This window comes from Pseudophryne corroboree, chromosome 1, assembly GCF_028390025.1.
Source record: "Pseudophryne corroboree isolate aPseCor3 chromosome 1, aPseCor3.hap2, whole genome shotgun sequence".
NCBI lineage: Eukaryota > Metazoa > Chordata > Amphibia > Anura > Myobatrachidae > Pseudophryne > Pseudophryne corroboree.
This window is the reverse complement of record NC_086444.1, coordinates 432,774,018-432,800,216: the sequence shown is the minus strand read 5'-3', so window position 1 is coordinate 432,800,216 and position 26,199 is coordinate 432,774,018. Positions and strand designations below refer to the sequence as shown.

The 26,199-nt window shown below is 46.5% G+C and overlaps 1 protein-coding gene across 2 annotated transcripts in view; it reads left to right on the top strand.

Moving 5' to 3' along the window:
* The first annotated feature begins 317 nt into the window (after positions 1-317).
* Positions 318-26,199, top strand: part of CCNB1IP1 (cyclin B1 interacting protein 1) — a 105,748-nt gene continuing 79,866 nt past the window's right edge. The window contains exon 1 of one of the 2 annotated variants that reach the window (XM_063913923.1): positions 318-630. The gene's annotated coding sequence lies outside the window, so the exon portion shown is untranslated. Of the gene's footprint in view, positions 631-863; positions 910-26,199 lie in introns of those variants that run through there. The other variant, XM_063913932.1, reaches the window with a different exon arrangement.

The following is a 26,199-nucleotide window of genomic DNA, read 5'->3' as shown; positions in this document are numbered from 1 at the left end:
AACAGCAGCATACCTCCCAACACGACCCTCTCCATGAGGGACAAAATGCTCTGCTCCTGGACTTTTCTCTTAATTTGTGATTGCTGGCTCCTGTGTTGAACAGGGTAATGGATAAGAAATGTGTTTCAGCACAGGTGATGGCAATCATAAATCATGAGGGAAATCCAGGAGCAGAGTATTCTGTCCCTCCTGGAGAGGGTCCTGTTGGGAGGTATGCATGGTAGTTATTTTTATTAAAGCACCTGTGGGCGTCTGGGCTCTCAGCAAATCCCAGCAGCTGTCTCATTGTCCGACTTTACTATGACGACTGACTGAGAGCTTCTCTACTACTGGCTGGTTTTCTCGGGCCGGTTGGTAATGTCGCGCTGCGTAGTAGGAGCCGGAGGAGCAGGACACAGTCGGGGGCGGCACCGAGTGAGCTTGGTGAGGCCGGGCCGGGGTCACTGTGCGGCGGTGTCCGTGCCCGCCTGAGCCGCGGCCTGTCCGCTGTGTTACTGTGTCTGCCCCCTGTCACTCCACGGCTTGTGCACAGCTCGCAGCTATCCATACTACGCTACACATCGTCAGGGTGTTTAATAGTAGCTCTGTCTCCGCGCAGGAGTTGCAGCGTGCTGTGTGACTGCATAGACGGTACTTGCTGGCCGTAGACCAAAATTACATTTTATATGTATACATACAGTATATACTGCCTGGAGCATTTGTAACGCATAACTCACAACATGACCCTCTCCAGGAGGGACAGAATGCTCTGCTCCTGGACTTCCCTGTTAATGTATGATTGCCATCACCTGTGCTGACACACCTTTCTTATCCAGTAACCTGTTTAGCACAGGTGAGGGCAATCCTACATTAAGAGAGAAGTCCAGAAGCAGAGAATTCTGTCCCTCCTGGAGAGGGTCATGTTGGGAGGTATGGTAACATAAAGTAGGAGATTACACTGCAGAACATGGGACCCCCTGGGGTACAGCTACTACCCACGTGGGAATATTATTATGCAAGAAAAAGGTGATAACCTGAGGCACTAGGTATACTCTTTGTGTATGAAATGCTGCAGCATGAATTAATATAAAAATATGCTTTATTATTAAATAGTAAAGGTAATAGACGAAGATAGTATATCAGAGACAATGAAGATGCTGGGAAAATAATTAGATCATATAAATGCAGAGCTCCAGGAAATAGGCAAACAGAACATAAATATGCTTGTATAGCCAGTTATAGGTGATGTGAAAAGTCCAAGCCGGACTTTGAAGATTTGGGGCCAGTGTTGGTAGTATTGTAAGCAGGGTATCTCTGGAAATTCACTGCCAATCGGACGCCCAAATGTAGTTCGCCAGACTTAAGATGAATGTTTTCTCCACAAAACCCAAATACTCTCTTACAATATCATCATCGGCACCAAATCTTCAAGCAGGGTATGGTCAGGCTTGGACTTTATACATGACCTATACAAGCATATTTATATGTTATGCTTTCCTATTTGCTGGAGATCTGCTTTGTTCGTTTCTGCCATTCATATGAGCTAATTATTTTCCCGACCTTTTGTCATTGTTTCCTGATATACTATCTTCACCTATTACCTTTTAGTACTTTGGGGGGTATTGAGAGAGATAAAATATCAGCCAATCAGCTTCTGCCTTACATTTTACAGGCTGTGTTTGAATGGGATGCGTTTAATTTGCTGCCTGTTTGGATCCCGGCAGTTAGAATACCAACACCGGAATCCCGACAGCCAACAATGTCACCAGCCAGAATCCCGACTCACCAGGACTGTTCCCACTCGTGGGTGTCCACGACACCCATAGAGAGGGAGTATATCCTGTGGTGAGCCCGCAGCGTAGCCTGCAAGGAGACTCTTAGCGCTTGCCCTGCTGTTGGCATTCTGGAGGGTAGGATGCCGATGTCGGGATATTGACAGCCGGCATCCTGTCCACCTGTAAATCATACTGCAGCCGTTTGAAAAATGACAGGATGGTACTTTATCTCTCACAATTTTATCTCTCCAAGCTTTGATAAATATCTCTCTTAATAATAAAATGTAAAAATGTTTGTTAATTTATACTGCAGCATTTCATACACAGAATATATTTAGAGCCTCAGGTTATTACCTTTTCTCATACGTCCTAGAGGATGCTGGGGTCACCATTAGAACCATGGGGTATAGACGGGATCCGCAGGAGACATGGGCACTTTAAGTATTTCAAAGGGTGTGAACTGGCTCCTCCCTCTATGCCCCTCCTCCAGACTCCAGTTTTAGAATTGTGCCCAGTGAGACTGGACGCACTACAGGGGAGCTCTACTGAGTTTCTCTGAAAAAGACTTATGTTAGGTTTTTTATTTTCAGGGAGGCTGCTGGCAACAGTCTCCCTGCTTCGTGGGACTTAGGGGAGAGAAGTATGACCAGCTTCTAGTGAGTTCAATGGCTCTGCTTCTGGCTGACAGGACACCATTAGCTCCTGAGGGTGCTGATCGCTGGGTACGCCTAGATGCTCACTCCCACAGCCTGCCGTCACCCCCTTACAGAGCCAGAAGTCAGAAGACAGGTGAGTAGCAGAAGAAAAGAAGACTTCTTCTTCAGTGACAGCATTCTGAGGTACTGCGCAGCGAACGGAACGCTGCGCGCCATGCTCCCGCACACACAGCAGTGCAGGGTGCAGGGCTCGGGGGGGCGCCCTGGGCAGCAAAAATCCTCAATTTCCACTGGCAAGAGGGGACATTAGTGTCAAGGCACTGTCCTAACCCCCACCAGTATAATTATTTATTAAAATAAGCGGGACAGAAGCGCACCATTAAGGGGGCGGAGCTTATTGCTCACAGCTCACTCTCAGCTCGGCTCCATTTCCTCTCCACAGGGCTGCAGAGACGCTGGTCCTTCCTCACACTGCTGACAAGTATCGGTGCAAAACGGGGAGGGGAGGGGGGGGGTACAGAATAATTTGGTGCAAAATATTTGATATTTAAAGCGCTACAGGTCTGGGGCGTTTTTTAGTGTTTGGCGCTGGGTTGTGAGCTGGCAAATCCCCTCTGTGTCTCTCTGACAGACTTTACTGTGGGTCTGTCCCCTATATGCCCGGTGTGTCTGTGGGTGTTTGGTACACGTGTGTCGACATGTCTGAGGCTGAGTGCTCTTCCCAGGAGGAGGCTGTATTAGGGACACAAACGGCTGTGGGGGTGACCCTGTCGGCACCGCTGACTCCTGATTGGGTAAATGTTTTGAATGCTAATGTGGCTCTTATTAGTGAGATTAGATAAGTCTGAGTCTCAGACCCAGGCATGGAAGAAATCTGTGGAGGATGTGTTATTACAAGTCCAGGACCCCTCGGGGTCACAAAAACGTACTTTTGCCCAGTTGGCAGACACTGGTACCGACACGGACACTGATTCCAGTGTCGACTATAGTGATTCCAGATTAGATCCAAAATTGGCAAAGAGCATTCCGTACATGATTGTGGCGGTTAAAGATGTATTACATATCACTGAGGACCCTGCTGTTCCTGATAAAAGGGTCTGTATGTATAAAGAAAAGAAACCTGAGATAACGTTCCCTCCCTCTCATGAACTGAACACTCTATTTGAAAAAGTCTGGGAAAGCCCTGACAGAAAGTTTCAGATTCCCAAAAGGATTCCGGTGGCTTATCCGTTTCCCTCTGAGGATAGGGAAAAGTGTGAGTCACCCCCCATTGTAGACAAGGGCCTATCACATTTGTCTAAAAAGGTGGCTCTCCCGTCACCTGGCACGACAGCCCTTAAGGAACCTGCGGATTGTAAGCAAGAAACTACGTTAAAATCCATTTATGCGACCACAGGTACGCTACTCAGACTTGTCATTGCATCTGCGTGGGTGAGTAGTGCTATTGAAAAGTGGGCAGATAACTTGTCATCTGATATAGATACCCTAGATAGGGATACCATCCTCTTGACGCTGGGTTATATCAAGGACACTGCAGCGTACCTAAAGGAAACTGCGAGAGATATTGGCCTTTTGGGATCAAAAGCCAATGCCATGGCAGTCTCAGCTAGGCGAGCATTGTGGATTCACCAATGGAATGCTGATGCTGACTCCAAGAAAAATATGGAATCTCTACCATATAAAGGTGGTGACTTGTTTGGTGATGGCCTCGCTGATTTGGTATCTACGGCTACCGTGGGTAAGTCATCCTTTTTGCCTTATGCTCCTCAACAACAAAAGAAAACACACCACTATCAAATGCAGTCCTTTCGGCCCAATAAATACAGAAAGGGGCGAGGTTCTTCCTTCCTTGCTACTAGACGAAGGGGAAGAGGTAAAAGATCACCAGCCTTGTCGGGTTCCCAGGAGCAGAAGTCCTCTCCGGCTTCTGCCAACTCCACCGCATGACGCTGGGGCTCCTCTGCGGGAGTCCGCACCGGTGGGGGCACGTCTCAAACTCTTCAGTCAGTTCTGGTATCGTTCGGACCTGGACCCATGGGTTTTACAAATAGTATCCCAAGGGTACAAACTGGAGTTTCAAGACGTTCGCCGATTTTTCAAATCGGCCTTACCAGCTTCTCTTCCGGACAGCGAGGTAGTATGCGACGCAATACAGAAGTTGTGTCAAAATCAGGTCATTGTCATGGTTCCCCCGTCACAACAGGGAGAAGGCTTTTATTCAAGCCTGTTTGTGGTCCCGAAGCCGGACGGCTCGGTCAGACCGATCCTAAACCTAAAATCCCTCAATTTCTACCTAAAAAAATTCAAATTCAAGATGGAGTCTCTCTGAGCAGTGATCTCCAGTCTGGAGGAAGGGGAGTTTATGGTGTCGGTGGACATAAAGGATGCCTACTTACATATTCCCATTTATCCTCCGCATCAGGCTTACCTGAGGTTTGCAATTCAGGATTGTCATTACCAATTTCAGACGTTGCCGTTTGGTCTGTCCGCGGCTCCGAGGATTTTCACCAAAGTGATGGCGGAAATGATGGTTCTCCTTCGCAAGCAAGGAGTCACGATTATCCCGTACTTGGACGATCTCCTGATAAAGGCGAGATCCAGGGACCAGTTGGTGCAAAACATTGCACTCTCCCTGACAGTTCTTCAACAACATGGTTGGCTCTTAAACTTGCCAAAATCACAGTTGATTCCGACGATGCGGTTGTCGTTTTTGGGAATGATACTGGACACAGAACTACAAAAAGTTTTTCTACCAGTGGAAAAGGCTCTGGAACTTCAGAGTCTGGTCAAACAAATTCTGAAACCAGCAAGAGTGTCAATCCATCAATGCATTTGGTTGCTGGGGAAGATGGTTGCGGCCAACGAGGCTATTCAGTTTGGCAGATTCCATGCCAGAGTGTTTCAGTGGGACCTGTTGGACAAGTGGTCCGGATCCCACCTGCACATGCACCGAAGGATAATCCTGTCTTCCAAGACCAGAATCTCACTCCTGTGGTGGCTGCACATCTCTCACCTCCTAGAGGGGTGCAGATTTGGGATCCAGGACTGGATCCTAGTAACCACGGATCCAAGTCTCCGAGGCTGGGGAGCAGTCACACAGGGGGAAAACTTCCAAGGAAGATGGTCAAGCCAGGAAACTTGTCTTCACATAAACATTCTAGAGTTAAGGGCCATTTACAACGGCCTTCTACAAGCGGAACATCTTCTTCGCAATCTGCCCGTACTGATACAGTCGGACAATGTAACAGCAGTAGCGTAAATAAACCGCCAGGGCGGAACAAAAAAGCAGAGCGGCAATGGCAGAAGCCACAAAGGTTCTCCGCTGGGCGGAAAAGCATACAAGCGCTCTGTCAGCGATCTTCATTCCAGGAGTGGACAACTGGGAAGCAGACTTCCTCAGCAGACACGATCTCCAGGAGAGTGGGGCCTCCATCAAGAGGTCTTCACAGAAGTGACAAGTCATTGGGGAATTCCTCAAATAGACATGATGGCATCTCGTCTCAACAAGAAGTTTCAGAGATATTGTTCCAGGTCGAGGAACCCTCAAGCAATAGCAGTGGATGCACTGGTGACACCATGGGTGTTTCAGTCGGTGTATGTATTCCCTCCACTTCCTCTCATTCCAAAAGTTCTAAAGATCATAAGAAGAACAAAGATTCAAGTGATCCTCATTGTCCAAGACTGGCCAAGGAGGGCTTGGTATCCAGATCTTCAGGAATTACTCATAGGAGATCCCTGGCCTCTTCCTCTACGTGAGGACCTGTTACAGCAGGGGCCGTGCGTGTATTAAGACTTACCATGGCTACGTTTGACGGCATGGCGGTTGAACGCCAAATCCTAGCCCGAAAGGGTATTCCCAGTGAAGTCATTCCCACACTTATTCAGGCCAGGAAAGGAGTAAGGTCTAAATATTGCCACCGTATTTGGAGAAAATATGTTTCTTGGTGTGAATCCAAGAAGGCTCCTATGGAAGAATTTCAGCTAGGACGTTTTCTCCATTTTCTACAAGCAGGTGTGGATGCGGGCCTAAAGTTGGGCTCAATTAAGGTACAGATTTCAGCCTTATCGGTTTTCTTTCAAAAACAATTGTCCTCCCTTCCAGAAGTTCATACTTTCGTATTGCCTCTTGAAGAAGCCGCCTGAGGTGCGGAGAAACGCGTTGAGGGTACAGAAGTAAGGGCCACACTTGACCATTAAGTGTCCCACGGAGCACGACATCCATCACTTTCAGCCGTTTGTTACAAGTTACCGGTGAATGATCCAGCCTGTGATTCAATCACTCCACTCTAACTCTCCTTGCATTTGGAACATTGTTACCTCCTGCCCGGCCGGGCGTCGCTCAGCAAGCTGGAGGATCTGTATGGTGATCTAATACAGGCAACTGGTGCTGCACAGAAAGAAGTGGCTTTCATCTGAATATACCGCTGACGGATGTCTCACCCATGCACAGGGTGATAACAAGCGGTTTCTTAACCATTTATCCCGTACAGCAAGAGATCATTACGTCTCAGTGAGTAACATTAATCGGCTGGTTTATTTTGCTCCAAGGAAACACTATTTAAATCTGGACACCTTTATGGTCACAAACGCTAATTACATCAGTTTACAGGACTTCCTTTTCATTTAAACTGTCTGATATGGAATTAATGTGAGAGATTAACCCTATCTTACAGAGACGGGTTCTCCTGCATATTAGTGTCCCTTTCACTTATTTATACACTTTATGTGTGAACTATAAGGTATAATACCTCAGTTATATGCTCTGTGTAGTGTTGTGTCTTTTAATCAGTTTGTTATTGGTTTTATGTTAATAAATTGTGTTTTTATCAACATCACTGGTACCGTGCGCCTACTTGGTGATTTTGTTTTAGTTCTTTCGTGAAAGGTGTGTTGCACATCCTACCTCCAGTTGTGCCCCCAGTGGCACCATGGGATCTTAACGTGGTGTTGCAGTTCCTTCAATCACATTGGTTTGAACCTTTACAGAAGGTGGGGTTGAAATTCCTCACTTGGAAAGTGGTCATCCTGTTGGCCTTGGCATCCGCAAGGCGGGTGTCTGAGTTAACGGCCTTGTCTCACAAGAGCCCTTATTTGATCTTCCATGAAGATAGAGCAGAGTTGAGGACTCGTCAGCACTTTCTGCCGAAGGTGGTTTCATCTTTCCACATGAACCAACCTATTGTGGTGCCAGTGGCTACTGATGCCTTAATTGAGTCAAAGTCTCTGGATGTGGTCAGAGCTTTGAAAATTTATGTCGCCAGAACGGCTCAGGTTAGGAAAACGGAGGCTCTGTTTGTCCTGTATGCTCCCAACAAGATTGGGGCTCCTGCTTCCAAGCAGACCATTGCACACTGGATCTGTAATACAATTCAGCATGCTCATTTCACGGCTGGATTGCCGTTACCGAAATCGGTGAAGGCCCATTCTACTAGAAAGGTGGGCTCGTCCTGGGCGGCTGCCCGGGGGGTCTCGGCATTGCAACTTTGCCGAGCAGCTACTTGGTCGGGTTCAAACACTTTTACAAAGTTTTACAAGTTTGATACCCTGGCCGATGATGACCTCAAGTTTGGTCAATCGGTGCTGCAGTCATCCGCACTCTCCCGCCCGTTCTAGAGCTTTGGTATAACCCCATGGTTCTAATGGTGACCCCAGCATCCTCTAGGACGTATGAGAAAATGGGATTTTAATACCTACCGGTAAATCCTTTTCTCTTAGTCCGTAGAGGATGCTGGGCACCCGTCCCAGTGCGTACTGTATCTGCAGTTATTAGTTGTGGTTACACACATGTTGTGTTACGTTTATAGTCAGCCTGTTGCTGAAATTGTTCATGCGGTTGGCTTGTGTTCTGTTGAATGCCACATTGTGCGGCATACATGAGGTGTGAGCTGGTATGAATCTCACCTTAGTTTAACAATAAATCCTTTCCTCGAAATTTCCGTCTCCCTGGGCACAGTTCCAATAACTGGAGTCTGGAGTAGGGGCATAGAGGGAGGAGCCAGTTCACACCCTTTGAAAGTCTTTAAAGTGCGCATGTCTCCTGCGGATCCCGTCTATACTCCATGGTTCTAATGGTGACCCCAGCATCCTCTACGGACTAAGAGAAAAGGATTTACTGGTAGGTATTAAAATCCCATTTTTATTGCTAATTATACTTCTTGAGGTTAGGAATACCTTGGTGTTTTACCTTGGCCAGCTATGGTATCTAGGTACGCTTCAAAAGCCCCATTATCTCATCTGACATATTTATTGGGTGAGTGAAGCAAGACTATGAGGGTACACGTTTTAATGTTCTGAACAAGTTTAATGATGTTCTGAAGCAGTTTAGTTATGCTAAGCCAGGGGGTCCCATGTTCTGAACTTGAACCCACATTGTCAGTATAAGTGAATGGATAAAGGTTAGCTGGAAAAGATACTTGTATGCTGACGTGAGGACGTTAATGGGAAATGTAAGTTATGAATTAAATATAATATATATTACACTTGTGAATTAATCAGGCACTTGCCTTTTGGTTTATACGTATATATGTGGTTAGTCACATGCATGTTATTTATGCAAATGTGATATAGACTCAGGACAGGATCGCCAAGTGCTGAAGTGCGTAGGGTGCATCACCATGTGCAGTGCCAATCATCAGCCGAGTGGAAAATAGCAAAGTCAAAATAAGAAACAATTGGACCCTGAACAGGTGTAGACGATAGCCTCAATAACATCATAAAAACTAAAAATGAAAATGACAGTAAGAAAATAATCAGGAGTGCTAACATTACCAATAAATGGTGTTTTTAAACATACAAAAAATATTTAAATAAAATGAAAATAAAAAACCAGGATGATAATAACTACAGGTGTCCAGAACAAGTTTAACACAGAATCATTAATAAATCAGTAATAGAACAAGCAGTCCTATAAAACAGATTATTGGTTAGCCACCCAAAATCCAATATGAGGTAGTATTCAGGAAATAATTGTTCAACTTCCAGCCTGCAATGTTATCCAGTTAGGACATATAGTTAATATTAATCCGGACACATTGGTTGTGGATTACTATTAGTAACTATACTTACTAATTGAATAATATTGCTGGCTGGAAAGGGGGCAATTACTTCCTGAATACTAACTCATTTTGGATTTTGGTTTGCTTACCAATCATCTGTTTTAATATCCCGTTGTTCAGGATACCGACGCCGGGATCCCGACCGCCCAGAATGCCAGCAGCAGCGCTTGGGCTATTCCCACTGGTGGGTGTGCATGACACCCATAGAGTGGGAATATAACCTGTGGCAAGCGCAGCGAGCCCGCAAGGGGCTTTCTAGCGCTTGCCCCGCTGCCGGCATTCTGGCAGCCCGGATCCCAGTTTCTGTATTCTGATCCCGGCCGCTAGAATTCCATCCCAAATCCTTTTGAGGGACTGTTTCTGAAAGCATTGATCAATTTACCACCAAGACAAAATTGCATGCAAAATATTTTCCAGTAACTCTTATTGGTTGTCACATCTATACCTATGTATGTGTATGTTATCACTATTGTATTTTCTCATACGTCCTAGAGGATGCTAGGGTCACTTCAAGAACCATGGGGTATAGACGGAATCCACAGGAGACATGGGCACTTTAAGACTTTCAAATGGTGTGACCTGGCTCCTCCCTCTATGCCCCTCCTCCAGACTCCAGTTTAGAATTGTGCCCAGGCAGACTGGATGCACTCTGAGGAGCTCTACTGAGTTTCTCGGAAAAAGACTTATGTTAGGTTTTTTATTTTCAGGGAGACTGCTGGCAACAGATTATTGGTTAGCCACCCAACCAATGGGTGGCTAACCAATAATCGTGGGACTTAGGGGAGAGAAGTCAGACCCACTTCTAGTGAGTTTAAAGGCTCTGCTTCTTTGGCTACAGGACACCATTAGCTCCTGAGGGTTTGGAACACTAGGTACGCCTAGGGGTTCATTCCCAGAGCCCACCGTCATCCCCCTTGCAGAGCCAGAAGTCAGAAGACAGGTGAATAGAAGAAGAAAAGAAGGCTTCAGTGACCGCTTCTGAGGTACTGCACAGCGATCGCGCTGCGCGCCATGCTCCCACACACAGCGGCACCCGGGGCAGCATAAAATCCTCATATGTGACTGGTAAACAAGGCTATGAGTGCCTATGCACTAAATCCTGACCCCCGCCAGTATAAAGATAATAAAAAATAGCGGGGCTGAAGCGCACCATTAAGGGGGCGGGGCTTAGCCCTCACAGCTCTCATCAGCGCCATTTTCTCTTGTAGAGACGCTGGTCCGTCCTCACACTACTGTACAACATAACAGAGTAAAAAACGAGGGAGGGGGGGGGGGGAGCACAGTTGATTTGATGCAATATAAGTTAAAATAAGGTCTGAGGCATTATATAAAGGTTTCAGAATCGGAATTGAGCGCTGGGTTGTGAGCTGGCAAACTCCATCTGTGTCTTCCTGAAAGACTTTACTGTGGGTCTGTCCCCTATATGCCCGGGGTGTCGGTTGGTGTTTGGTACACGTGTGTCGGCATGTCTGAGGCTGAGTGCTCGTCCCACAAACGGCTGTGGGAGTGACCCTGTCGACACCACCGGCTCTTGATGCTACTTGGTACATGTGTGTCGACACGTCGGTGGCTGAATGTTTTCCCTAAGAGAAAACGATATTAGGGACACAGACGGGTGTGGGTGGCCATGTAGGCACCACCATTATCTGACTGGGTAGAAAATTTGCATATATGTGTGTGTGTGTGTGTGTGTGTGTGTGTATGTGTATATATATATATATATATATATATATATATATATATAAAGGTTGCATAACTCTGTGTCCCAAGACCCCTCGGGGGGTTTCTACTCCCTGATATCGACACGGATACTGTTTCCTATGTCGACCATAATTTTTCCTGATTAGATCCGCAAAAAAAAAGAAGAGCATTCAGTACATGAGTAGTGCACAGTAAAGACGTCACTGAGGACTCTCGCTGTTCCTGACTGAAGGGTCTATGTGTGGATATATATATATATATATATATAAGTTATAATGAAAGCTGAGGTATCGTTCCTCCTCATGTGCAGAGAGCTGTGTGTGTGAAAGTCTGGGTCAGCCATGACAAGATGGTTTCAAATTCTAATAAGGATTCTGATTGTTTATTCTTTTCCCGCCGCGGACAGAATAAAGTGGGAGTCATCCCCTGTTCTGCAAAGGGGCCCTGTCACAAATCCAGCGGATCGTATGCAGGAAAATGCGTTATTTTCTAGTTATGTGTTCACGCGTACGTTAGTTAGACCTGCCATTACATGCGCATGGGGGAGTAGTAGTATGCCAAAATGGTTGGGTGCCTTGTCATCCGATATAGATACCCTGGAGAGAGATGGGATACTCCTTACATTGGGTCATATCAAATACTGCAGCGTACTTTCGTGCAACTGCAAGGGATATAGGACTATTGGGTTCTCAGGCCAATTGCATGGCGGTCTCGGTTAGGAGGGCGTTGTGGATTCACCAATGCAATGCTGATGCGGACTCCGAGAAGAAATGGAGTCTCGGCCCTATGAAGGTGAAGCCTGGTTTGGTGACGGCCTAGTTAATTTGATCTCGACAGCTGCCGCTGGTAAGTCTACCTTCTTGCCCTATGTTCCCTCACAGCGGATGATGACGCATCATTGTCGGATGCAGTCATTTCGGCCCAATAGATACTGATTCCCCTTTCTTTGCAGGTAGAGGAAGGAGAAAAGGGAAGAGGTCCGGAACCTCTTCAAGATCACAGGAGCAGACATCATCCTCTGTTCTGCCACATCCACCACATGACACTGGTGGGGCCACGTCTAAAAACTCTTCAGTCAGTCCTGGAACGGACCTGGACCCGTGGGTTTTGCGAATAGTGTCCCAAGGGTACATACTGAAATTTCCAGACGTTTTCCCTCACCGATTTTTCAAATTACCGATTCTCCTCCGGACGGGGAGGTAGTATGCGACACAAGACAAAGGTGGTATCAGGATCAGGTCATTGACCTGTTTTTCCCCCGTCACAAGAGGGAGAAGGTTTTTATTCAAGCCACTTCGTGGTCCCGAAACCAGACGGCTCGGTCAGACCAATACTAAATCTGAAATCCCTCATTTTCTACTTAAAGAAATTCAAATCCAAGATGGAATCTCTCAAGGCAGTGATCTCCAATCTGGAAAAAGGAGTTTTTTCCATGGTCTCAGTAGACATAAAGAACCTCCGCATTAGGCTTGCCTGAGGTTTGCAATTCAGGGGTGTCATTACCAATTTCAGATGTTGCCGTTGGTCTTTCCACGGCTCCAAGGGTGATGGTGGTAATGATGATTCTCCGTCGCTAGTAAGGAGTCACAGTTTTCCCGTACTGGGACGGTCCCCTGATAACGGCGAGTTCTAGGAATCAGTTGGTGAAAAACTTTGCACTCTCCCTGAAACAGGGTTAGCTCCTGAACTTGTCAGAATCACTGTTGGTCCCATCGACGCGGTTGTCTGTTTTGGGAATAATACTAGACACAGAACTACAAAGAGTTTTTTTCTTCCAGTGAAAAAGGCTCTGGAGATCCAGAGTCTGGTCAAACAAATTCCGAGACCAGCAAGAGTGTCATTTCATCAATACATTCAGTTGCTGGAAAAGATGGTTGCGGCCTACGAGGCCACTCAATTTGTCAGGTTCCATGCCAGGGCGTTCCAGAGGGACCTGTTGGACAAGTAGTCCGGTTCCCACCTACACATACACCGGAGGATAATCCTATCTTCCAAGACCAGAATCTCACTCCTGTGGAGGGTGCGCAGTTCTCACCTCATAGAGGGGCGCAGGTTCGGTATCCAGGACTGGATCCTAGTGACCACGGATGCAAGCCTCCAAGGTGGGGGGGCAGTCACTCAGGGGGAAAATTTCCAAGGAAGATGGTCAAGTTAGGAAACTTGTCCCCATATAAACGGTCTAGAGTTAAGGTCCGTTTACAATGATTTTATACAACGAAATGCAGAACAGCAATGGAAGAAGCCACAAGGATTTTCCACTGAGCGGAAAAAACATACAAGCGCTTTGTCAGCGATGTTCGTTCCAGGAGTGGACGACTGGGAAGCAGACTTCCTCAGCTGGCGATCTCCATCCAGGAGAGGGGAGACCTCCTCCAAGTAGCCTTCGAAGGGGTGACATGGCGTTGGGATTTCCTCAAGTAGGAATGATGGCATCTCGTCTCAACAAGAGGCTTCAGAGTTCCAGGTCAAGGAACAGTGAAGGCACTGGTGACACCGTGGGTGTTTTCAGTTGGTATATGTATTCCCTACGTTTTCTCTCGTTCCAAACGTTCTGGGTTCATAAAAAGGAAATTTGGGCGAGCCTCATGGTCCCAGACTGGCCAAGGAGAGCTTGGTATCCAGATCTCAGGAATTGCTCATAGGAGATCCCTGGCCTCAGAGCCGGATTAAGGGGGGGGGGGGGGGCCCGGGGGTATGTATCCCGGGACCCCTTTTTTAAAAGGCCCCCCCGCGCCCCCGCCGCCTAGCACAGATCGGATCTTTGATCCGCTCTGCGGTGCTGTGCTCTGGGCAGCGGCTCCCCACTGCACTGCCAGACGCTTGTGTGGCCGCGCAAAAAACAAGCAGGGCAGGCAGCTGGGGGATGGCTGTCCCGGCTCTCCTGCTCCCGTCTGCACTCACAAAACACTGGCGCGGTGCCGCACGCCTTTTAGACGCCACGTAGAGGGAGCTGATCTACAGGGACTACAGGCAGGGCAGCTGAGCGACGGCTCAGATGCCCAATCATCTGTGAAGCAGCAGCCTGCGGCTCAGCCATTGGCTGGGCGCGCAGGCTGCTGGGAACAAGGAAGACAGCCTCTGGAGTGAGGATTTGTAGTGTGGAGCCAGCGCCCAGCGGAGTGTGCTGCTTGTAGGAACAAAGAGAGAGGAACTATCGCTCTTTTATGTGTGACAGCAGCCTGCCAGCAAAGTAAAAAAAAGTAAGGCTGGCTGCACTTCAAGTTTAGGCTCTGGGTTATTTATTATATATATATATATATATATATATATACACTTATTATTTATAGTGTGTGTGTGTGTGTGTGTGTGTGTATATATATATATATATATACACACTGTGTGTGTGTGTGTGTATATATATTTCTCTAACGTCCTAGTGGATGCTGGGGACTCCGAAAGGACCATAGGGATTAGCGGCTCCGCAGGAGACTGGGCACAAAGTAAAAGCTTTAGGACTAGCTGGTGTGCACTGGCTCCTCCCCCTATGACCCTCCTCCAAGCCTCAGTTAAGATTTTGTGCACGAACGATAAGGGTGCAATCTAGGTGGCTCTCCTGAGCTGCTTAGAGTAAAAGTTTAAATAGGTTTTTTATTTTCAGTGAGACCTGCTGGCAACAGGCTCACTGCATCGAGGGACTAAGGGGAGAAGAAGCGAACTCACCTGCGTGCAGAGTGGATTGGGCTTCTTAGGCTACTGGACATTAGCTCCAGAGGGACGATCACAGGCCCAGCCATGGATGGGTCCCGGAGCCGCGCCGCCGGCCCCCTTACAGATGCTGAAGCAAGAAGAGGTCCATAAATCGGCGGCAGAAGACTTTCCTGTCTTCATAAGGTAGCGCACAGCACTGCAGCTGTGCGCCATTGCTCTCAGCACACTTCACACTTCGGTCACTGAGGGTGCAGGGCGCTGGGGGGGGGGCGCCCTGGGAAGCAATGAATTTACCTTATTTGGCAAAAAATACATCACATATAGCTCCTGGGCTATATGGATGTATTTAACCCCTGCCAGTTTTCCAGAAAAAAGCGGGAGAAGAGCCCGCCGTGAAGGGGGCGGGGCCTATCTCCTCAGCACACAGCGCCATTTTTCCCACACAGCTCCGCTGGTAGGAAGGCTCCCAGAATCTCCCCTGCATCCTGCAACTACAGAAACAGGGTAAAAAAGAGAGGGGGGCACTTATTTGGCAAAATAACAGATATAAGCAGCTATAAGGGATAGACACTTATTGTAAGGTTGTCCCTATACATATATAGCGCTCTGGTGTGTGCTGGCAAACTCTCCCTCTGTCTCCCCAAGGGGCTAAGTGGGTCCTGTCCTCTATCAGAGCATTCCCTGTGTGTGTGCTGGGTGTCGGTACGTGTGTGTCGACATGTATGAGGAGGAAAATGATGTGGAGGCGGAGCAATTGCCTATAATGGTGATGTCACCCCCTAGGGAGTCGACACCTGAATGGATGGCCGTAATTAAGGAATTACGTGACAGTGTCGGCACGTTACAGAAAACTGTTGACGACATGAGACAGCCGGCAGCTCAGTTAGTGCCTGTCCAGGCGTCTCAAACACCGTCAGGGGCTATTAAACGCCCGTTACCTCAGTGGGTCGACACGGACCCAGACACAGACACTGACTCCAGTGTCGACGGTGAAGAAACAAACGTATTTTCCAGTAGGGCCACACATTACATGATCACGGCAATGAAGGAGGTTTTGCACATCTCTGATACTGCAAGTACCACAAAAAGGGGTATTATGTGGGGTGTGAAAAAACTACCCGTAGTTTTTCCTGAATCAGATGAATTGAATGAAGTGTGTGATGAAGCGTGGGTTACCCCCGACAAAAAACTGCTAATTTCTAAAAAATTATTGGCACTATATCCCTTCCCACCAGAGGTTAGGGCTCGTTGGGAAACACCCCCTAGGGTGGATAAGGCGCTCACACGCTTATCAAAACAAGTGGCGTTACCGTCTCCAGAAACGGCCGCCCTTAAGGAACCAGCAGATAGGAGGCTGGAAAATATCCTTAAAAGTATATACACACATACTGGTGTTATACTGCGACCAGCAATCGCCTCAGCCTGGATGTGCAGTGCTGGGGTGGCTTGGTCGGATTCCCTGACTGAAAATATTGATACCCTGGACAGGGACAATATATTATTGACTATAGAGCATTTAAAGGATGCATTCCTATATATGCGAGATGCACAGAGAGACATTTGCACTCTGGCATCAAGAGTAAGTGCGATGTCCATTTCTGCCAGAAGAGGATTATGGACGCGACAGTGGTCAGGGGATGCGGATTCCAAACGGCATATGGAAGTATTGCCGTATAAAGGGGAGGAGTTATTTGGGGGCGGCCTATCGGACCTGGTGGCCACGGCAACGGCTGGGAAATCCACCTTTTTACCCCAAGTCACCTCGCAGCAGAAAAAGATACCGTCTTTTCAGGCTCAGTCCTTTCGTCCCCATAAGGGCAAGCGGGCAAAAGGCCACTCATATCTGCCCCGGGGCAGAGGAAGGGGAAAAAGACTGCAACAGACAGCTTCTTCCCACGACCAGAAGCCCTCCCCCGCTTCTGCCAAGTCCTCAGCATGACGCTGGGGCCTTACAAGCGGACTCAGGCACGGTGGGGGCCCGTCTCAAGAGTTTCAGCGCGCAGTGGGCTCACTCGCAAGTGTACCCCTGGATCCTGCAGGTAGTATCTCAGGGGTACAAATTGGAATTCGAGACGTCTCCCCCTCGCCGGTTCCTGAAGTCTGCTTTACCAACGTCTACCCCCGACAGGGAGGCGGTATTGGAAGCCATTCACAAGCTGTATTCCCAGCAAGTGATAATCAAGGTACCCCTCCTATAACAGGGAAAGGGGTATTACTCCACGCTGTTTGTGGTACCGAAGCCGGACGGCTCGGTGAGACCCATTTTAAATCTGAAAGCCTTGAACACTTACATAAAAAGGTTCAAGTTCAAGATGGAGTCACTCAGAGCAGTGATAGCGAACCTGGAAGAAGGGGACTACATGGTGTCTCTGGACATCAAGGATGCTTACCTCCATGTCCCAATTTGCCCTTCTCACCAAGGGTACCTCAGGTTTGTGGTACAGAACTGTCACTATCAGTTTCAGACGCTGCTGTTTGGATTGTCCACGGCACCCCGGGTCTTTACCAAGGTAATGGCCGAAATGATGATTCTTCTTCGAAGAAAAGGCGTCTTAATTATCCCTTACTTGGACGATCTCCTGATAAGGGCACGGTCCAGAGAACAGTTAGAGGTCGGAGTAGCACTATCTCAAATAGTACTACGACAGCACGGATGGATTCTAAATATTCCAAAATCGCAGCTGATTCCGACGACACGTCTGCTGTTCCTAGGGATGATTCTGGACACAGTACAGAAAAAGGTGTTTCTCCCGGAAGAGAAAGCCAGGGAGTTATCCGACCTAGTCAGGAAACTCCTAAGACCAGGCCAGGTGTCAGTGCATCAGTGCACAAGGGTCCTGGGAAAGATGGTGGCTTCTTACGAAGCGATTCCATTCGGCAGATTCCACGCAAGAACTTTTCAGTTGGATCTGCTAGACAAATGGTCCGGATCGCATCTTCAAATGCATCAGCGGATAACCCTGTCTCCAAGGACAAGGGTGTCTCTCCTGTGGTGGTTACAGAGTGCTCATCTCCTAGAGGGCCGCAGATTCGGCATTCAGGATTGGGTCCTGGTGACCACGGATGCCAGCCTGAGAGGCTGGGGAGCAGTCACACAGGGAAAAAATTTCCAGGGCTTGTGGTCAAGCATGGAAACGTCACTTCACATAAATATCCTGGAACTAAGGGCCATTTACAATGCCCTAAGTCAGGCAAGGCCTCTGCTTCAGGGTCAGCCAGTATTGATCCAGTCGGACAACATCACGGCAGTCGCCCACGTAAACAGACAGGGCGGCACAAGAAGCAGGAGGGCAATGACGGAAGTGGCAAGGATTCTTCGCTGGGCGGAAAATCATGTGATAGCACTGTCAGCAGTGTTCATTCCGGGAGTGGACAACTGGGAAGCAGACTTCCTCAGCAGACACGATCTTCACCCGGGGGAGTGGGGACTTCACCCAGAAGTCTTCCACATGATTGTAAACCGTTGGGAAAAACCAAAGGTGGACATGATGGCGTCTCGCCTCAACAAAAAACTGGACAGATATTGCTCCAGGTCAAGGGACCCTCAGGCAATAGCTGTGGACGCTCTGGTAACACCGTGGGTGTACCGGTCAGTGTATGTGTTCCCTCCTCTTCCTCTCATACCAAAAGTACTGAGAATCATAAGAAGGAGAGGAGTAAAGACTATACTCGTGGCTCCGGATTGGCCAAGAAGGACTTGGTACCCGGAAATTCAAGAGATGCTCACGGAAGACCCGTGGCCTCTACCTCTAAGACAGGACCTGCTCCAGCAGGGACCATGTCTGTTCCAAGACTTACTGCGGCTGCGTTTGACGGCATGGCGGTTGAACGCCGGATCCTGAAGGAAAAAGGCATTCCGGATGAAGTCATCCCTACCCTGATCAAAGCCAGGAAGGATGTAACCGTACAACATTATCACCGTATTTGGCGTAAATATGTTGCGTGGTGCGAGGCCAGGAAGGCCCCTACGGAGGAATTTCAACTGGGTCGATTCCTGCATTTCCTGCAAACAGGACTGTCTATGGGCCTCAAATTAGGGTCCATTAAGGTTCAAATTTCGGCCCTGTCGATATTCTTCCAAAAAGAACTAGCTTCTGTTCCTGAAGTTCAGACGTTTGTCAAGGGAGTACTGCATATACAGCCTCCTTTTGTGCCTCCAGTGGCACCTTGGGATCTCAATGTAGTGTTGGGATTCCTAAAATCACATTGGTTTGAACCACTCACCACTGTGGACTTGAAATATCTCACATGGAAAGTGGTAATGCTGTTAGCCCTGGCTTCAGCCAGGCGTGTATCAGAATTGGCGGCTTTATCCTATAAAAGCCCTTACCTAATTTTTCATACGGACAGGGCAGAATTGAGGACTCGTCCTCAATTTCTCCCTAAGGTGGTTTCAGCATTTCACTTAAACCTACCTATTGTGGTGCCTGCGGCTACTAGGGACTTGGAGGATTCCAAGTTGCTGGACGTAGTCAGGGCCCTGAAAATATATGTTTCCAGGACGGCTGGAGTCAGAAAATCTGACTCGCTGTTTATCCTGTATGCACCCAACAAGCTTGGTGCTCCTGCTTCTAAGCAGACGATTGCTCGTTAGATTTGTAGTACAATTCAGCTTGCACATTCTGTGGCAGGCCTGCCACAGCCAAAATCTGTAAAAGCCCATTCCACACGGAAAGTGGGCTCATCTTGGGCGGCTGCCCGAGGGGTCTCGGCTTTACAACTTTGCCGAGCAGCTACTTGGTCAGGGGCAAACACGTTTGCTAAATTCTACAAATTTGATACCCTGGCTGAGGAGGACCTGGAGTTCTCTCATTCGGTGCTGCAGAGTCATCCGCACTCTCCCGCCCGTTTGGGAGCTTTGGTATAATCCCCATGGTCCTTTCGGAGTCCCCAGCATCCACTAGGACGTTAGAGAAAATAAGAATTTACTTACCGATAATTCTATTTCTCATAGTCCGTAGTGGATGCTGGGCGCCCATCCCAAGTGCGGATTGTCTGCATTACTTGTACATAGTTATTGTTACAAAAATCGGGTTATTGTTGTTGTGAGCCATCTTTTCAGAGGCTCCTTCTGTTATCATGCTGTTAACTGGGTTCAGATCACAAGTTGTACGGTGTGATTGGTGTGGCTGGTATGAGTCTTACCCGGGATTCAAAATCCTTCCTTATTGTGTACGCTCGTCCGGGCACAGTATCCTAACTGAGGCTTGGAGGAGGGTCATAGGGGGAGGAGCCAGTGCACACCAGCTAGTCCTAAAGCTTTTACTTTGTGCCCAGTCTCCTGCGGAGCCGCTAATCCCTATGGTCCTTTCGGAGTCCCCAGCATCCACTACGGACTATGAGAAATAGAATTATCGGTAAGTAAATTCTTATATATATATATATATATATATATATATATATATATATATATATATATATATATGTATTGCATATAGAAGCAGCACTCCTGAAGCTCAAATACCTGTCCCAGTGCTTTTCCCTAGGAGCCCTCTTCGGAGATCCAGATATACATCAATCATATGTAGGCGGCACCCGGTATAAACACTCTCAAAAGTGCAGGTAAGTTATCAACGTTTCAAAGCTCTAATACTGCCTCTTCGTCAGTATCCTGGCGAAGAGGCAGTATTAAGGCTTCGAAACGTTGATAACTTACCTGCGCTTTTGAGAGTGTTTATACCGGGTGCCGCCTACACATGATTGATGTATGTGTATATATATATATATATATATATATATATATATATATATATATACAAATGAATGCAGCAGCACTCCCAACCAAACGATACTCACTGGCCGGTGCCCTCCTAAACCCGTATGGCAGCGGGTCATCAATAGCGTATTGTCGGCGGCACTCCGGTGTCATAAACAAGACAAAAGCAGGTTTGCAAGAACTAACAACGTTTCGAAGTTTATTTACTCCGTCTTCAGGTTATATATACATTCAACAACACATACCTTTTATCCCCTCCCAGTGTGCAAAGAGACCCGGCGTGGACCTGGCGTTTCTGACGCCCACTAGTGACGTCATCCCGCCGTCCTACCTGCCCGGGGCATAATTAAAAAACAGGTGTGACAGTGCTACCAAACGAAAAAACAGAAAAATGCACATATAAAACATACACAGAAATTTTAAAAAACAGATTGCAATACACAAATGAAGCATAGACACAGATAAAGTAAGCATGTAACATATATTGGCAACATGATAACACATGTTGTCACTGGTTACTGTAGTCTTACACTAATAATCCATCGACTTACAGAACCACAGCTTTATTCATAAAAAACAGTGTAATCCTAGGTTCTCATTCAACCCCCTAGGTGCCAAAGTTTGGAGCTCATATATCCACTTAGATTCACGTTGCAATAACTGCAATGATCTATTTCCACCTCGAATGTTTGATGGTATATGGTCAATGATGATATATTTTAAACAGGCTACACTGTGCCGTGCCACAGCAAAATGCCGTGCCACTGGTTGGTCACTAGTACCATTCAGTATAGCCTTTCTGATTGCCATTTTGTGATTAGCCATCCTTTCCCTTAGTGTGCAGATGACCCGCTGCCATACGGGTTTAGGAGGGCACCGGCCAGTGAGTATCGTTTGGTTGGGAGTGCTGCTGCATTCATTTGTATACATGGACAAGCGTGCTAGCAGGTAGCTGCATGTCCAGAGCTTAAGCACCCACGCTGCTGTATATTCATCTCCTCCTTCAGTGTGTTGAATTCAGTGGTCAGCTGAGAATGGCTGAACCAAGTGTGTCGGCAGGCACAGATTTAGTGGAGCATGTGAACTTATCACTCCTTACACAAGGAACCACCCTCACCTTCTCTGAGGCAGAAGCTGAAGTTATTCTGCGTGACCGTGGGCTGAAAGATGACACTGATCTACAATCTGCAGATATGCTGTACCGTGAATGGCTTAAATTAAAGCAAAAAGAAGTTGATTACTTATATCACGGTATAACGTTGAGTGACTACTACAAAGAAAAACGCATACCACGTGGTTTTAGAATACGGAATGCCCCCACGATTGGGCGATATAATACTGCATTCTGTAAACGATGGATAGCAATCCTCAATAAATGCAGTTTTGATCTTCTTCTGCTTCTCGTGATTGAGGAATCTACCCGCGAGCTAACAGTTGCCAGAGATAAGATTTCTGCGTTTGAACAGAAACATAAGAATACTATTACCAGTGACACACGCTGTAATTGGCTGGAGAAGTTAGAAAACCAAATTACAGCCTACAGAAAAGACCTTATTCAGTTTAAACGAAACAAACTTGCCAAGGTTAATGCCGATTACGAGCAAAATCGGGTATACCTTTGGGCCTGTGGCACACGCAATGACAGACCACGGTATTTTCGACCACGGAATTACAAACAGCTGTGGCAGTCGGATTCATCAGCGGATAAAAACACTAACAGTGACTCTGACATTACTTCGGACGCCACCACATCATCTTCACGGTCCCCTTTAGGGGTACGAAGTCGTACCACAGGTGCCGACAAAGGCGGTGGACGCGCAGAGGTGGCCAGTGGAAAAGGTCGAGGCCGTGGCAGAGTGGGTCGTCCTCCACTGTACCGCAAGAAATAGTATTTAATCTGTCGACACATAACTTCACTCCCACGGAGCTACAGGTACTTAGAAAGGGACTTTCGTTTGTACCGACAGTCAAGTTTGATCCGTTTAAGTGGGAAATTGAGAAGTACAAGCTTAATCGGCAGTTGAAATTACATGAACATTTCTATGGTACTAAACAGACTTCAACCTCAGTTGAGGTGGACTCATTACCTCCTAAATTAGCCAAATTACAAAAACGCAGTAAGTTTGATCCTGTTTCTAACAATGCCACCATTAAGACTTACAGTCGGTTATTGAATAATGATGTGGCTGGTGTAATCAATTCTAATTTTGATTTAAAGTGTTATAATAACTTAAGCAAGGTTGAATTTGAAGCTCTTAGAGATCTATCATCCTATTCTGATATCATAATACGCCCCGCCGACAAAGGTGGGGGTATTGTGATACAGGATTTGGATGTATATAAAAATGAATTATGTCGTCAATTGAGTGATGCATCTGTATACAGGGTGTTGAAGGGGGATCCCACACATATTTTTGCTCAAAGTTTGCACGACAAATTACAAAGTGCTGTAGATCTTGGTATTATTTCAAAATCATTGATGCAAGCTTTAATTGTTGAATATCCTAAGGTCCCCTTGTTATATTCACTTCCCAAGATACACAAGCGATTGGATAAACCGCCGGGTCGCCCAATCATTTCTGCCCGGAATGGGCTGTTTCAGAATGTTGCCACCTATCTTGATTCTTTGCTGCAACCTTGCATAGTAGATAGGGAGAGATATTTACTAGACACCACCTCGTTTATTAGGCATTTAAAAAATCTTGGTGAGATTCCATGTGAAAGTATGCTGTGCAGCATTGATATTGCCAGTCTATATACAGTGATCCCTAATGAGGCTGGATTACAAGCTGTACGTAAATTAATATTGGGTAATCCTCTATATGATGGACCTGATGTGGACTTTGTTATAGATCTATTAGCCATGACTCTCACACACAATTATTTTCTATTCGATGGCAGATTTTATCTGCAAACATCTGGGTGTGCGATGGGGTCCCCGGTGGCCCCGTCATATGCAAATTCTTACATGTTCATGGTTGAGCAAGAAATCTTTTTCGATAGGGTTAATGTGTCTGAACACATCATCTTATATTTACGTTACATCGATGACGTCTTTGTCATCTGGACGGGATCTGAGGATCAATTAAGTGATGTTATCAATGTACACAATCGTTCTGAACATCCCATTAAATTCACGTGTGAGATGAGCAGGGAAAGTGTTAAGTTTCTTGATGTATTGGTAAAATGTAATAACGGCATCATTTCGACAGATCTGTACTATAAAAATACTGATCGCAATACATTACTTCACTTTTCCAGTTTCCACCCCCTTCCATCAAAATATGGATTACCGTACTCCCAGTTCTTACGAGCTGTGAGAATCTGTAGTGATAAAAACGATGCCACTGTTCAGATTGATGACATGATTACGAAATTCAGACAAAGGGGCTACCCTCTTGAGAAACTATTATTGGCCAAACAGAAAGCACTTGAGATGGATAGATCAGTACTGTTGTCCCAGAAACAAAAGAAAAGTGTTAGTTTTCGATTGCCTTGGGTGAATCACTTTAACAGCAAAAGTGGGGTAATCTCTAAAACTGCCAAATCACTATGGCCCATGATTCAATCTGATCAAGATTTGAATCTGTCAGAGACATCTATCATGCCGACATACACAAGAGGTAAAAACCTGCGTGATTGGTTGGTTAAAACTGACATCACGGGGTTATCCTCTACACAAAGCGAACAGAATATGTTCCTAGCTTTACGCAAGGGGTGTTTCAGGTGTCTAAATTGCACCACATGTAGATCACTATTGACGGGGAGTACATTTAATCACCCCTTTAGTGGCAAGAAATATACCATCAATTTCAGAGTGACGTGCACGACAAAATATATTATTTACCTGATTAGTTGCCCCTGCGGACTTCATTATGTCGGCAAAACTGACTGCACACTAAGGGAAAGGATGGCTAATCACAAAATGGCAATCAGAAAGGCTATACTGAATGGTACTAGTGACCAACCAGTGGCACGGCATTTTGCTGTGGCACGGCACAGTGTAGCCTGTTTAAAATATATCATCATTGACCATATACCATCAAACATTCGAGGTGGAAATAGATCATTGCAGTTATTGCAACGTGAATCTAAGTGGATATATGAGCTCCAAACTTTGGCACCTAGGGGGTTGAATGAGAACCTAGGATTACACTGTTTTTTATGAATAAAGCTGTGGTTCTGTAAGTCGATGGATTATTAGTGTAAGACTACAGTAACCAGTGACAACATGTGTTATCATGTTGCCAATATATGTTACATGCTTACTTTATCTGTGTCTATGCTTCATTTGTGTATTGCAATCTGTTTTTTAAAATTTCTGTGTATGTTTTATATGTGCATTTTTCTGTTTTTTCGTTTGGTAGCACTGTCACACCTGTTTTTTAATTATGCCCCGGGCAGGTAGGACGGCGGGATGACGTCACTAGTGGGCGTCAGAAACGCCAGGTCCACGCCGGGTCTCTTTGCACACTGGGAGGGGATAAAAGGTATGTGTTGTTGAATGTATATATAACCTGAAGACGGAGTAAATAAACTTCGAAACGTTGTTAGTTCTTGCAAACCTGCTTTTGTCTTGTTTATGACACCGGAGTGCCGCCGACAATACGCTATATATATATATATATATATATATATATACACATACATACACATACATACACATACATGTTGACAGCCTCTAGATGAGAGTGCCGGACAACAAGAAATTTTATATGTATTTTATATATACAGTGTATATATATATAATATATATACTGTACATGCATAGATTGCAATGGCAGTGGCACTCATGGTCATGCAAGAAACGTAATGTTAAATGCTTCCAATTTTCGTTTATTAAATTTAGCATTTTGCATTACATTTCATGCATAACCATGAGTGCCGACGCCATTGCAATCTATTTTATTTTTATTTTAGATCTTAGGGCCCCCCTGTCTTAAGTACCCTGGGCCCCCCGAAGCCTTAATCCAGCTCTGCCTGGCCTTTTTCCTTTGCGCGAGGACCTGTTGCGGCAGGGGCCATGCGTGTATTAGGACTTACCGTGGCTACGTTTGACGACATGGCGGTTGAACACCAGATCTTAGTCCGTAAGGGTATTCCCACGGACGTAGTTCCCACACTTATTCGGATTAGAAAAGGGGTAACGTCTAAACATTACTACCGGTTTTGGAGAAAATACGTTTCTTGGTGTGAATCCAATAAGACTCCTACGGCAGAGTTTTCAGTAATTAAAATCGGCCTTATCGGTTTTCTTTTAGAATCAATTGGACTCCCTTTCAGAAGTTCAGACTGTCGGGAAGGGAGAGTTGCACATCCAACCTCCTTTTGTGCCCCCTGTGGAACCAGGGGATCTTAATGGGGTGTTCCAGTTCCTTCAATCACATTGGTTTGAACCTTTACGTAAGGCGGAGTGAAATTCCTCACTTGTAAAGTGGTCGTCAGGTTGGCCTTGGCATACGCAAGGCGAGTGTCTGAGTTTTGTGGTGCCGGTGGCTACGGACGCCTTCGTTGAATCGAAGTCTCTGCATGTGGTCAGAGTTTTGAAAATTTATGTCGCCAGGACGACTCTGTTTAGGAACACAGGCTCTGTTTGTCCTGTTTGCTCCCAGCAAGATTGGATGTCCTGCTTCCAAGCAGACCGTTGCGCGTTGGATCTGTGGTACGAT